This window comes from Aphis gossypii, chromosome 1 (genome assembly GCF_020184175.1).
Source record: "Aphis gossypii isolate Hap1 chromosome 1, ASM2018417v2, whole genome shotgun sequence".
Classification (NCBI taxonomy): Eukaryota; Metazoa; Arthropoda; class Insecta; order Hemiptera; family Aphididae; genus Aphis; species Aphis gossypii.
In genome coordinates, this window is record NC_065530.1 from 68,728,517 (window position 1) to 68,741,033 (window position 12,517).

A 12,517-nucleotide genomic window follows, 5' to 3' on the forward strand; every position below is an offset into this window, starting at 1 on the left:
TTTAGCACTGTAGTAGTAAAAGGTATTTATTATTTATACTGAAAGTCAAATATAAACACATTTTAATATTATGATTATTGTATTTTTTAAATTTCTAAACGGTAAAAATTAATTAAGAAAGTTCCAAAACTGATAAACAAATGTAAACTATTGTCAATTTAAAACATTATATTTTCAGATAAACAAGATATTTTCATAGTTTTTCGAGCACGACATATTATCCTTACTCATGACTTAGCAACTCTTAAGTCTTAACTGATTACTTTTTCATTTTTTTTTTTCAAATTTGATGCAATTAGTGAAAATATTTAATTTCCTTTGGTATCAAAAATCAAAATAGTTGTTTTCTTATATTTATATCTTAACAATATTTGTTGTTGTAGAACTATTATATTTTCTTTCAATTATATTTGGATGTCAATGTTTATGTTTACCAACTATGTCATAACGTTGAATTCTATTATCTGTCATCAATATTTGATTATGTGTTGTTCTGAGGAGTCAGATCGAATTCAATTAAACCAGATTGAAGAATATCCTCAATTTGGATTTTGGAGGTTTCACATATACATATATATATATATATATATATGGATTCTGCTTTGGTAGTTTCATTGTGAATTTAAATGCTAATTGGACAATGGCTGTTTCCTTTATACAACGTTAGTGCTTAATACTCAAACGTCAACATAAAGTTAGTTTTATAATGCACGAGGGCACAGAACCTATTATTCTATTATTGTAGCGAATGAGATGTTGGGAGTACCGTAGAGTTACATTGTCCAGCTAAATATTATAATTGTTAAAACATTTCTATTAATCGTAACTAAAAACAATAATTATTTGATTATTTTTCTATAAAACTTGTGACAATTTTACAGTGTTTTAAGTAAACATATAAAAATTTTATCGATATTGATCAGTAAAATAGTTGGTATTTAGTGTGTATACAAGTAAAGTAAAATCAAAATGTATTTCTACCCTTAAATGCTAATAAATAAGCAATATGAAGTATAAATACAATACCTGTTTGTTTTTTTTAATTTACTGTAGTAAGTAGAGCGTTTGAGCGTTTCTAGAGGAAGTTCTTCACTTTTACATTGTTTTTCTTATTCTTTTGTTTACTTTGCAGCTAACTATTGTTCTGTTTCTTTCTTTTATTGTTTTCAGTGTAAAAATTGTTAAAAATGTTTTAACTGTATTTCCGTTTTTTTTTTTTTAAATTGAGAACTTTAGAACCCATAATCTGTTGAGTGTAGGTGTAAGTTTTAAAAGATACGATGACCAATATCTGTTATACATGAAAAAATTACTTTTTATTAAGTTATATTGATTATTGTTGTTAAGTCGAAATGGATTGTTCTATAGTGATAGTACTATATAATTTGTAAATGTTAATATTTTTATTAACCATGTTTATACAGTAATAATATTATAAGTAAATCAATAACATCTTAATTCAATAGGTTGCAGAATAGTTGGTACCAACTACTGTTTTTAACTTCGTTAATGTTTGTCGTCAAAGAATTTATATTATTTTTGGTTTTATATAATATATATTTATTTATATTAATATGTTTTGTGATTTGTAGTATTCCTATCAATATAACCTTAGAGTTTATGCATTGGTAGATCAACTTTTTGGTCTTTTATCCCGTTTCAACTCTTAGATGTATTAAATTATATACTTCTTGATCTGTATTGTTAATAGTGTGTAACATAATGTAGAGTGTTGGCAGTAATTTGGTATTGTTTTCTTGGATAAGTGGATTTTCTATAGTAGACACTCATTGTGTGGTATAGCGTTAAGTGAAATATTGCTTTATTATTTTACTATTCATATTTTATTTCATAATTAGACGCTTGACGTAAAATATTTTGGGTATTAAAAATGTAAACTTTTTTTTTTTTTTTGGAAATATAAAGAAAAGTTTCTATGTAATTTTCACATAAACTTTTAGAAATATAGTTCATAAGATTCTAATAATGAGTAGTGTCCACGGAGTAGTTAATATTTCTGTACTATTATATTCGGGATTATTGTCTTCAATAATATATTGACAAATTTGTGTTGAAGCTAAATTTTACTGCCTTTTTTTGTATTATTTTTTCAAAGTACTTGTTATTATGTCTGCAATAAAGTTGAGTTTTCGACCCTATAAGCTCTTCTTACAAGTAGTACACTGGTAGGATCATAAATAATTTTGTGTAAGTAAACTAACTTAATCCCAGGTTACTTCAGGTAGTATAGTGTAGGTTGGACACCCTTTTACTTATACTTTAATAGTATGAGTTAGTAATAAGTAATACGAAACTACCTATTTATTATACGTAGATCTTATGTATTTTATTTTTAAATTAACATTCTTAGATTCTTTATTTCATCGATACTTATTACTAGTAGATACTTTTAGCAAGTGTAAAATCGTTAAATCGGCCAATACAATTTTTGGTTAAAATTATAATTGTTCAGTAAAAACATGCTAGGTTAGGTTAGGTTAGGTTAACCTAACCTATCTTTAGTTCACGTATAATAATAATGGTTATAAAGGTTTTATAACCGATATTAATTTATTGTGTGTACATAGTATTTTAATCTGATTGATTTTGGATGCGCATAAACTTACGATTATGCATTTATTAGTGATACTTGAATTGTTGCAAGTTGAGATGAACTTTTTCTCTACAATATACAGACACTTTTACATTTATATATTTTTTTCGTTTGGTATACCTACCTAACAAGCTTTTTTTTTAACTGGGGAAAAACCAACCAAATTGAAATGTCACTTAAAAATTAAATTAATAAATAGATTCAATGTGAAATATGAATAGCTACTATTTGAAAACACAAATAAATACAGTTAAAATATTAATCTAATCTAACCTATTCATGTATATATATATATATATATATATATATATATAAATATATAATTAAATAACAATAATTAAAATGTAGATATGTTCACGCCTCTGAAAAGTTGACAGCGATATGCAGTGTGTGTGAAGTGCAGCTAACATATACGACAATACTGAAATTAATCCGTTTACCTATTACATAAACATAATAATAATAATAATAATAATATGGACTAATAGTTTTTCTTTGACTACACGGTGGCTATAGCGATAGAAAAAAATATTAAACACGCATTCAGCGAATATAATATTGACAACTTATGGTGTTCGCACTAATATGACAACCGGTACTGAATAATTACGAATAAATATGATATAGTAGCTCACGGTCAGTATCTTTATATTGTTTTATCTGCTTTTGGTGGAGATGATGACGAAAAGATGCACACATTGATCTCGACATAAACAATGAAATCGGAAGTATGATAATCAGCTACGAGGTTGGTATTCCTTCGGTGTAGTATAATTATTCATGTATCTGAGAAAATAACATTTTATTGATCACTCTATAGTGCGTGTGGAATAATGATGAAATAGAATTATGGATACAATTATTATTATGATTACTAATCAATTGTTAAAATTTAAATGACAAAGTAATAAATAACAAAATATTTGGTTATTTTTTTACAATTTATAGATTAGTTGTGTGAGGGTACCTTTAACTGCAATATTGCACGTACACTATTGTATATCTTTCCTAGTAACTTATTGGAATGATCGATTTTCTAGTTTCCTACTGTATTCTGTTCTTGTACTGGTGCACATCTGCAGTTCATTGCACGTAACATGCTTCGATAAAAATAGATTCATGTTTTCAGCAAATACGAATTTGATGTGAGTAAATAATATTATGATCACGATCAAAGTTTTTTTTTGTCATGTATGTACCCTCTGCCCTGAAAACAGTAAGTGATGTGTTACAATAATAATATAAAAGTATAATAATATAGTCTATGATTTTGAAACGAACAGAAATCATAGTTTTTGAATATTTTGCTAGAAATCGTCAGTCAGATTGTTAATGAAATTTAGAAAATTACTGACGCGTTCATATTATGCAATAATATTGACATACCACTCGTATTTAATGACGAACATAAGATTCATTACTGCCCGCTGAGGCTAATCAACTGAATATTCAAGCATAAATATACCAATTTTAAATGTTATATAATACTTCTAATTAGAGCTGTTTTTATAGATCTTTTATACACATATTATATTGTAAAATATGCAATCGTATAAAAAAAAAAAATGTACAATATATATTATATTGTCGAATGAGTTACGATTACGGAGCGTGAGTGGTCGTTGAGAAATATATTGCACATACCTATGAGAATATATTTTATTATATTTTTTTATTTTATAAGATATCCATAAATTTATGCTGAATATTTAAAAGGGTTATTCATGTTAATTGTTTTATAAAAAATTTAATTTTTAAAAAATATTTACAACATAATAGTTAATTGATTTCTAGACTACCTACATTATTCTATTTAAATACATTTAAAAATAAATTATATAATTTACTGAAATTGGTTATTGATAAATTTTTAAAAATAGATTAAACACATATTCACGATTAAAGTTAACTTTGATAAATTAAATAAATTGATGAAGTTCGAGTAAAACGTAATTAGCAAAAATCACTTCCTTTCAAGGAACGAAAAACGTCTCATTTCCGAGTTAAAACTATGATGAAAATTATTTTTACAGGATGCCACAATAATGAATTAATTTGCTAAATTGAAATTGTATAAATTATCTCCTTTTACATGTGGACCGTTAAAATGATATTGGATGGACAATATATAATTGTGGAAAATATGGTTATAAATAATATTATCTACATCTGTAGTTAGAAAAAACCTAATTCGAACAATTAATTATTATTCAACTATCTACAATTCTTACTACTGGACGACTTGTATGAGTGTAGTCCATTGATCTGTAAATTTAATTTGTTGTCCACCCATCTAAACTTGAAAAATGTTTTTTGTTATCTTAACATGATACTACTTGCAAGTTTAAAAAATAATAATAACATTGGATTTCCGTTGCAAATTTGTTTTTTTTTTTTTTTAATTTGAATTGTTATCAAGCAATATTAAAATAATACATTATGTATAACATTTTAATTATTGACCTTATTATTGTATTATACATAAGTTAATATTGTTATTAAATACTTTAAGTAGGCATAGAGTAATTATATTTATTAAAATTATCTAATATTTTATGTAGGTAATATAGTATTGATGTTCAGTCATTCATAATGCAATAAGAATACTGATTTTTTTATTATTATTTAAAAGATAAAATTGAAAACAGATTCAAACAAATGGTCAGTATTTCAATTGGCTTTTAAGATTAAAAAGACACTACTACCTACATAAAGAGATTTTCCCTCACAGAGTTTTGTAAATATACATTTCTTGAACATATATTGTGTGAACTCTTGGCATAGTTCTACGTACCACTGAAAATGATTGTTACTGTTCTGACGGCCTTTGAACAAATGCATTATTCGTTCAAAAGTGATCCGGAATTTTTATTTTTATTTTTTTTTTAAAAAAAAAAACTGCTTTTATTATGACCTCGACAGGCAATACTTGATAGTTGAACTTTTTAAGAAAGACTTTTTTATATTGCATTCTGTTTAGATTTTACGCATGTTTTTCAATTCAAGATTCCAGAAAAATAATTATATTTTGTTATTTATCAGTGAAACATTGTCACATCTATTTCCAACATCTCAAAATATGTTGATTTTTTTTTTAAATTTCAATTAGATAAATGTCACAGTTAAATTGTACGTAGCGAATACTGTATAATTGTTTATTATGTATATTATAAATTATTAGATGATTTTATATTTTTATAATGAACGCTTGAACTCTCACAAAACAATATTATGAATATAACATACAATCACCATAACGGTGATGCACAATATTAATAATTATAAATATATATATTTTTTTTTAGGGCACTCATGTGAAAATTAATTTGATTGATGATAATCATTATTGCATATTATTATTTTGTAACTATTGAATAATGCACCTGATGGATGATGCGAAACAATATGGAATTATCGAGAGATTCAAATATAAATAACGGATAAACAAAGTAGAGTTAAACTTTAAGTCGTCAAGGTAATTATTGTGGTTTTGTTATTTTTAAATACTGTTTTTTTGACGTGTTAAAATGGAATTTCAAACAATATAGTAAAGATTCGTGGTAAGAATAAGTTAGAAGTGATAGCACTAAAATGAATTGAACTCGTTCACAAAATAACAAAATTGAAGGTATACGTTGAGTTACAGTGCCATTGTATAAGACGAAAGAATTTGATTGGAATCAGTTAATATATGTATACTACGATGTATGGATTAAACTTCAATTAATAAAGTTTTCTCTCCTTTGAAATTAACACGATGTGTACATAATATGCTTAAAACACTGCAGTTGTAACGAAAAACTTTTACATTTTTTTTCTCATTAATTTCGATAGATTCGTAATATAATGTAAAACCTAACCTAAATTGTGATGTGTAGCGACGGTTTTTTTTTAGTGAACAATTTTAAATGGTCGTAATTGTTTCATTATTGCTGTATAAAGTGATACAGATGTTGTAATTCGAATCTATAATATGCTGGCCGAAAATATATTGCACTTATGTACACATTATAATACATGTGTCATGTATAAATAATACTATCTTATCGATAGAATACAATGTCTAGATATTATGTTTTTGTTAAGATGAACGTCTTAAGATTGTCACACTCTATTATTTTTTTACTTCAATAATGTAAATATAATTATAAATTCGAATAGTTTCACTTTTAATTAAACGACAAACGTAAGTACTGCATTTCAATTTAAAAATCAAATGCAATGTGTATGACATTGTTAAATAAATATAAATTATATTCGTGACTATTAATTTAAAAAAAAAGTTTTATAATTAGGATGATGCACCAGAATGGTGTATTATAAAAATATTCTTATATTCATTGTTGTCACTTGCCCCTGTAACCTAGCGTGCATCTCGAGTTACTTTTCATTAAAATAATCATCAACTATATATATATATATATATACACCCAGTTAGGATTGATTAATATAATATACAGTTTGAATTAATTATGTCATGTCATGTGAAATGAAATGTCTAATGGAATAAGTAATATTTTAAGGACTACTATTTATAATGATGGTTATAAAACATTTTTTTCTTAGGGCTTCTTTATTTATCCTTTGTAATTATTTCTATACTTATAATCAATATATTATTATGATTTTATATTTATGATTGGTTTGATTATAGTTATTCAATATTCATCAATATATTAGTAAATATATATATATATTTTGCATTTTTATAATTTCACTTATTTTTATTATAAGTGTTTCAATTAGTTGAATCGTTCGTTTGAAACTATTCTTCAAACGTACAGTTTAATAATTGTAAAAAAATAATATTCTACTGTATATAAATTATTCATACAGAAGTTATAAATTAAATAAAAATAAATCCATATTTTAGTATATGCAAAGATTAATATTATGACAGGCCATAATAAACATATGCAAAAGAAGGTATATATCATTAGTTATTATAGTATAATATAAGTTATATTATATATTATATATATTAGTTATATTAGTTATATCAAAACTATTATAATAAATATTATTAACTAGTATTGTTACTGTTTTTATTATTTATTGAGCAAATTTCAAACAGAAATTTATTTTGGTCAAAGTGTGTCAATCTTTTGTCAATAAAATCATAGACCTATATTTTTTTTTACTGAGAGAACACACCAATTCCACGTATCCTTATGTGACAACCTATCTAATATTAAACCAGATTCACTAAATTAGTGTCACGTGGAGATGAGCAAGAAAATGTATTTTTGACAGCCTAAGAGGTGATTACTTACAAGAAAAGTAATTAATACAATTATGGTTTTAAAAAAAAATTGATTAAAGTTTTTATTGCCTACCTGAGGTCGACCAGGCCAGTTTTTCAATGTTGTTTCCCATTCCTATGTTTTTGGTTTAAATATTTATAATTCATTTAATTTTTGATGCTGAATATTTAAAATGTTTAAATGTAACCTCGTCGAACTCATGAAAATATACTTTTGAGTTCATAAAAGTTTTCAGAATATTCTTGTCATATTATTAGGTCTGTTGGTAGTAACGAGTATACATTATTTACTGTTAGAGTGATATATTTTCCACTATATTTTTTTTAGATACAGCCACATATACGTCTGATGGTAAATAACTATGCGAACAATTACACAATTTTACGAACACACATAGAAAATCACCAATATTGAATTCCTTAGAAAAGGTCAGTTTCGAATCCTAATAAATAAATATACAATATTAGTAACACGGCGTTATAGATAGGCAAACTAGGTACACGACGCTTATTATGGTTTTTTTCAGTTAGGTTACGTTAGGTTTATATCTTTTTTTTGTATTGTGAAATATGTAACCACCAAAATAAATATATAAGTCGGCAATTAAATGAAAAAAAATTCAGAACACTGTTTCAAAGCGTTAAAACTGGCTTGTACGTTTTGCGGATTTTGAGTGCTGCCAGGTCCAAACAAATGCTGACAAAACTGCAACGCTGCTTTACTATAACTACGTACCTAACTGAAACAAAAATAAAAATGAAAACCAAATACGTATAGGAGGTGTGCAGAAAATACAAAAAAAAACAAACAGAGGAACTCAACATAAGCCACCGCATTTGAACAAGTCTAATCCAAACCTAAGCAATGAAACAAACACATTTCTTCAAAATTCTTCAAATTAATCAAAGTATTAAATTTAATATACAATTTAACTATACAATATATGCGTAAAAATACATGTTTAATTATACAATTACATTTTTTGTCATATTCTTTAAATGCTCGTAGTAAATATTAATACTAATAAATTTTTATTGTATTAAAACTCTTTACACTAATTATTAATTAATTAAAATAAAAACATTTTTAAATTAAAAAAAAAAATAAAAAATAATATAATACCAATCCATTAAACAAAATCTATATAACTCATTTTATTCTCTTGAATTTATATTATAGTAAGATTATTTATACAATGTTATACACTTATACTACATATGACTGTATGCAACTGTCAATATCATCTAATGGACATTGTTGACTCTGGTTTATTTAAAATATATAAATTTAATTATAAAATTATGGTATGAAAAACAAATAATGATAAAATTATTACCTTATAATTGCTAAATGTGTAAACAAAAAGGTTTAAGTAATTCTATAATATTCTATGTATGTGAGTAGAAGCAACATGGTTCTATACTTAAACGTATGTAAATACTAGAGTTTACATTCATAGGTTTTGTCTACGTTATATTATAAAACAATTTTTTTTGTTCGAAGAACTAAGCATAATATAAATATCACAATATCTATTGATTGTATAAGGTATCTATATATTATAATAATTCATATGTATACTGTATAGATAATATAATTTCATTTTTCAATAAAATATTGTTTTATAGATAGCAGATAATAGAGAATGTATTTGTTTTTGATATTTTGAGTATAACAAGGTATATATTTATATCTATCATCATGTTTTGAAGTAAACAAAATTCTCCAACCTTCTATATTGAGGGCTGTTTCTGATAGGAAATTTTATTATTTTGGTAGTTTGAGTCCTGATATTTATTTTCTTAGTTATTTGGAAAAGCTAACAAATAACATAAGAAAACGAGAATATTTGAATTTTGAATTACTCGATACCGATTTTTTTTTTGTCGTTATTCATAAGGGAATATTTACGGAGAATCGGAACTGTTAAATATAACAGTTCCTATTCTCGGATGAGAATATCGTGGATAATATCCACGTTGTTAGAATTTTCTATACATGATAATATAATTTTCAAAATATTTTGCCCTTTTACGGCTATTATTATACATTTAAAATTGTGTTTGTCATAAATCTTGAAAATTTAAGTGATGTTTTATCATTACCTAGATGTTTTTATAGAACTTAAAATCATCAAAAATATGTATATTGACCTCTTTAAAAAAAAAACTAAAATGTTGATGCAATTGGATATTTAAACGAAAATAAGAATGTTCCTTATAAAAATTTTAGTGATTTTGTTGTGCTTAATTTAAAATACATTTATTGTAGATACTTGAAACTTTCACCATTCCATGTAGCATTATTTTGTAAAAATATTTTATTTGATTATAAGAGTTGATTTTAAGGTATTTATACCACGAAACTATTATTAGCGTTAAACGAGATTACATGGTATCGGCTTATAAACTTATTAACAGCAATTAAATTATCTTACATGAAATAATATAATGATAATAAATGATTTAATTATTTATCTACAATAACAATCGTTTTTATGCTATAATTTATGATTGAATTCAAATTAATGTAGCGTAAATGTATGAAATTCCGTAATTCTAACTGGCATCACTTCCGATAAATATATTGAATGAATCAAAAAATACATACTTCAACTGTTTATTTTGAATATTAACTAGATATTTTATAAATAAAAATAACGAATAAAAATAGTTATTCAAATTAAAAAAAAAAATTATTTTGATTTGTAAAAGTCAATTTATTAGATTGTAATATTAAACTAGTTTTAAATTTAAAATAAAAATCTAATATTTATATAAGTCAATTCAAATCAGGCGTCGACATATTAATGGGGGGGGGGGAGGGGCAATAAGATTTCGCTAAAAACACTATCAGCAAACAATACATTTTATCAGCTGATGAAAATATACATTTCACCAGAGTTTACGGGGGGCCATGTCCCCTCCCCCCCTTGGATCCGCGCCTGATTTAAATTTACCTTAAATTATTATAATATAATTTGTATATTTTGTATGTTTGTTTATTTGTAAGTACTCGAACATTTTGAATAGCATTTAGTGTTACAAAGTTTTTTTTTTAAAACATACATTTTTCAGTGGTGCACTTCTGTTATCATGTGCATTACTATTACCATGTGGTTGGAATTCGGATACCTTTCAAAAACAAATATCTTTATTTAGAACATTATTAAGCGTAATAAACTTTTCTGCTCATATACTAAATTGTGATTTGTGACCTTGTGTAACGTTGTTTTAATATATCATATTTAGTTCCTAAAACAAAAACATTTGAATTAGTAAATAAATAAAATAATGATAATAAAAAAAAATTACCAAAACGATAAAATCTGTTTATTATTTTTTTCTAACAGAATTAGAATAATTATAGATTGTGGATTACATTTTGATAATATGTCAATATCTGGGATTTTGATCCGTACGTCGGAAGTCAGGTGTATGAGACATATCTGATTGCAGTTTCTCTCAATGAATATATTATTGTAATCGTGTGTATCTAAAGTACTGAATATTTTCACGCCAGTTGCTAGTAAACAAATTGTTTTTGTCATTTGTTTGACTGATGAACACTGACACTCCTTATTATGAATTAGAGTCACTCTGATCTAACGGTCTGGTCCAATATTACATTTATTAATGAAAGGATAACAACATTATAAATATTGTATATTTCTACTCTAATCCCAGTTATATACTGTATGACTATAAATTACATATATTAGCAAAAACCGAAATGGTATTCTATCTATTAAATAATAAAACCATGTAAAATATATATTAATGAACGTTTTTTGAAAAAAAAAAAAACTATTTATTTAATAAAATAACGAATTACATAAATTACCGCTAACATGTGAAACAGACTACAGAGTGATTCTTTAATCAAGCAACACTCATTATTTTAAAATCTATTAAAAATGTCAAAACTATTTATTTTTATATTTTAAGTCAAAATAAAATATCATAAAAAATTAAATTGCATTTTTAAATAATTTTTTGAATTTTTTATTGTTTGAAATGTTTGAATCATAAAATATATTTTTTAAGTCATATTCTGAAGCAGAAAGCAGAATACTTTCTGCTGGTTTCTTTGTTCAGCGAGCAAAATAAAATTACCTTATTCTTATTATAGTTAATATAATTATTTGGAAAAAAAATAGCTTAATCGACCGTATTATAGATAGAATAATAAACTAATAATATAATAATATCAGTGCAAGTTTTAATATTTAAACAAGACGTGGATAGCGAATTATAAGCATCTTTACATGTTATTGGTATGTTAGATGACAAGGCACTCCATAAATTTAGTCTTAAATTTTTTTGTTTTTCAATTTTCAATTTTAATTTAGTAAAGAAAATAAGGAATATTATAAAAAATTAAAAAAAAAAAAAATAAATACCTGTACAAAAATAACATAATTTGATTTTTATACAATGGACATATTTCATAACACTGTGGTAAAAAATCTAAATATAAATCCGAAAATGACTTCCGATGCATTATAATATATCATTGTTGTAGTGTATAATTAGAAACATGTAACCTTTGTCCTGGGGTTTAAGAACTATTGATATTGAGCTGGCCTATAAGGCGACCCTTTTGTTCAAAAACCATATATTATTATTGATGTATATAC

General features: G+C 24.7%; 1 protein-coding gene across 1 annotated transcript in view; it reads left to right on the forward strand.

Moving 5' to 3' along the window:
- The first annotated feature begins 3,156 nt into the window (after positions 1-3,156).
- The window catches only part of LOC114121671 (tachykinin-like peptides receptor 99D), a 186,990-nt gene continuing 177,629 nt past the window's right edge, over positions 3,157-12,517 (forward strand). Inside the window, exons 1-2 of the mRNA XM_050204506.1 lie at positions 3,157-3,362; positions 5,920-6,089. The gene's annotated coding sequence lies outside the window, so the exon portion shown is untranslated. The remainder of the gene's footprint in view (positions 3,363-5,919; positions 6,090-12,517) is intronic.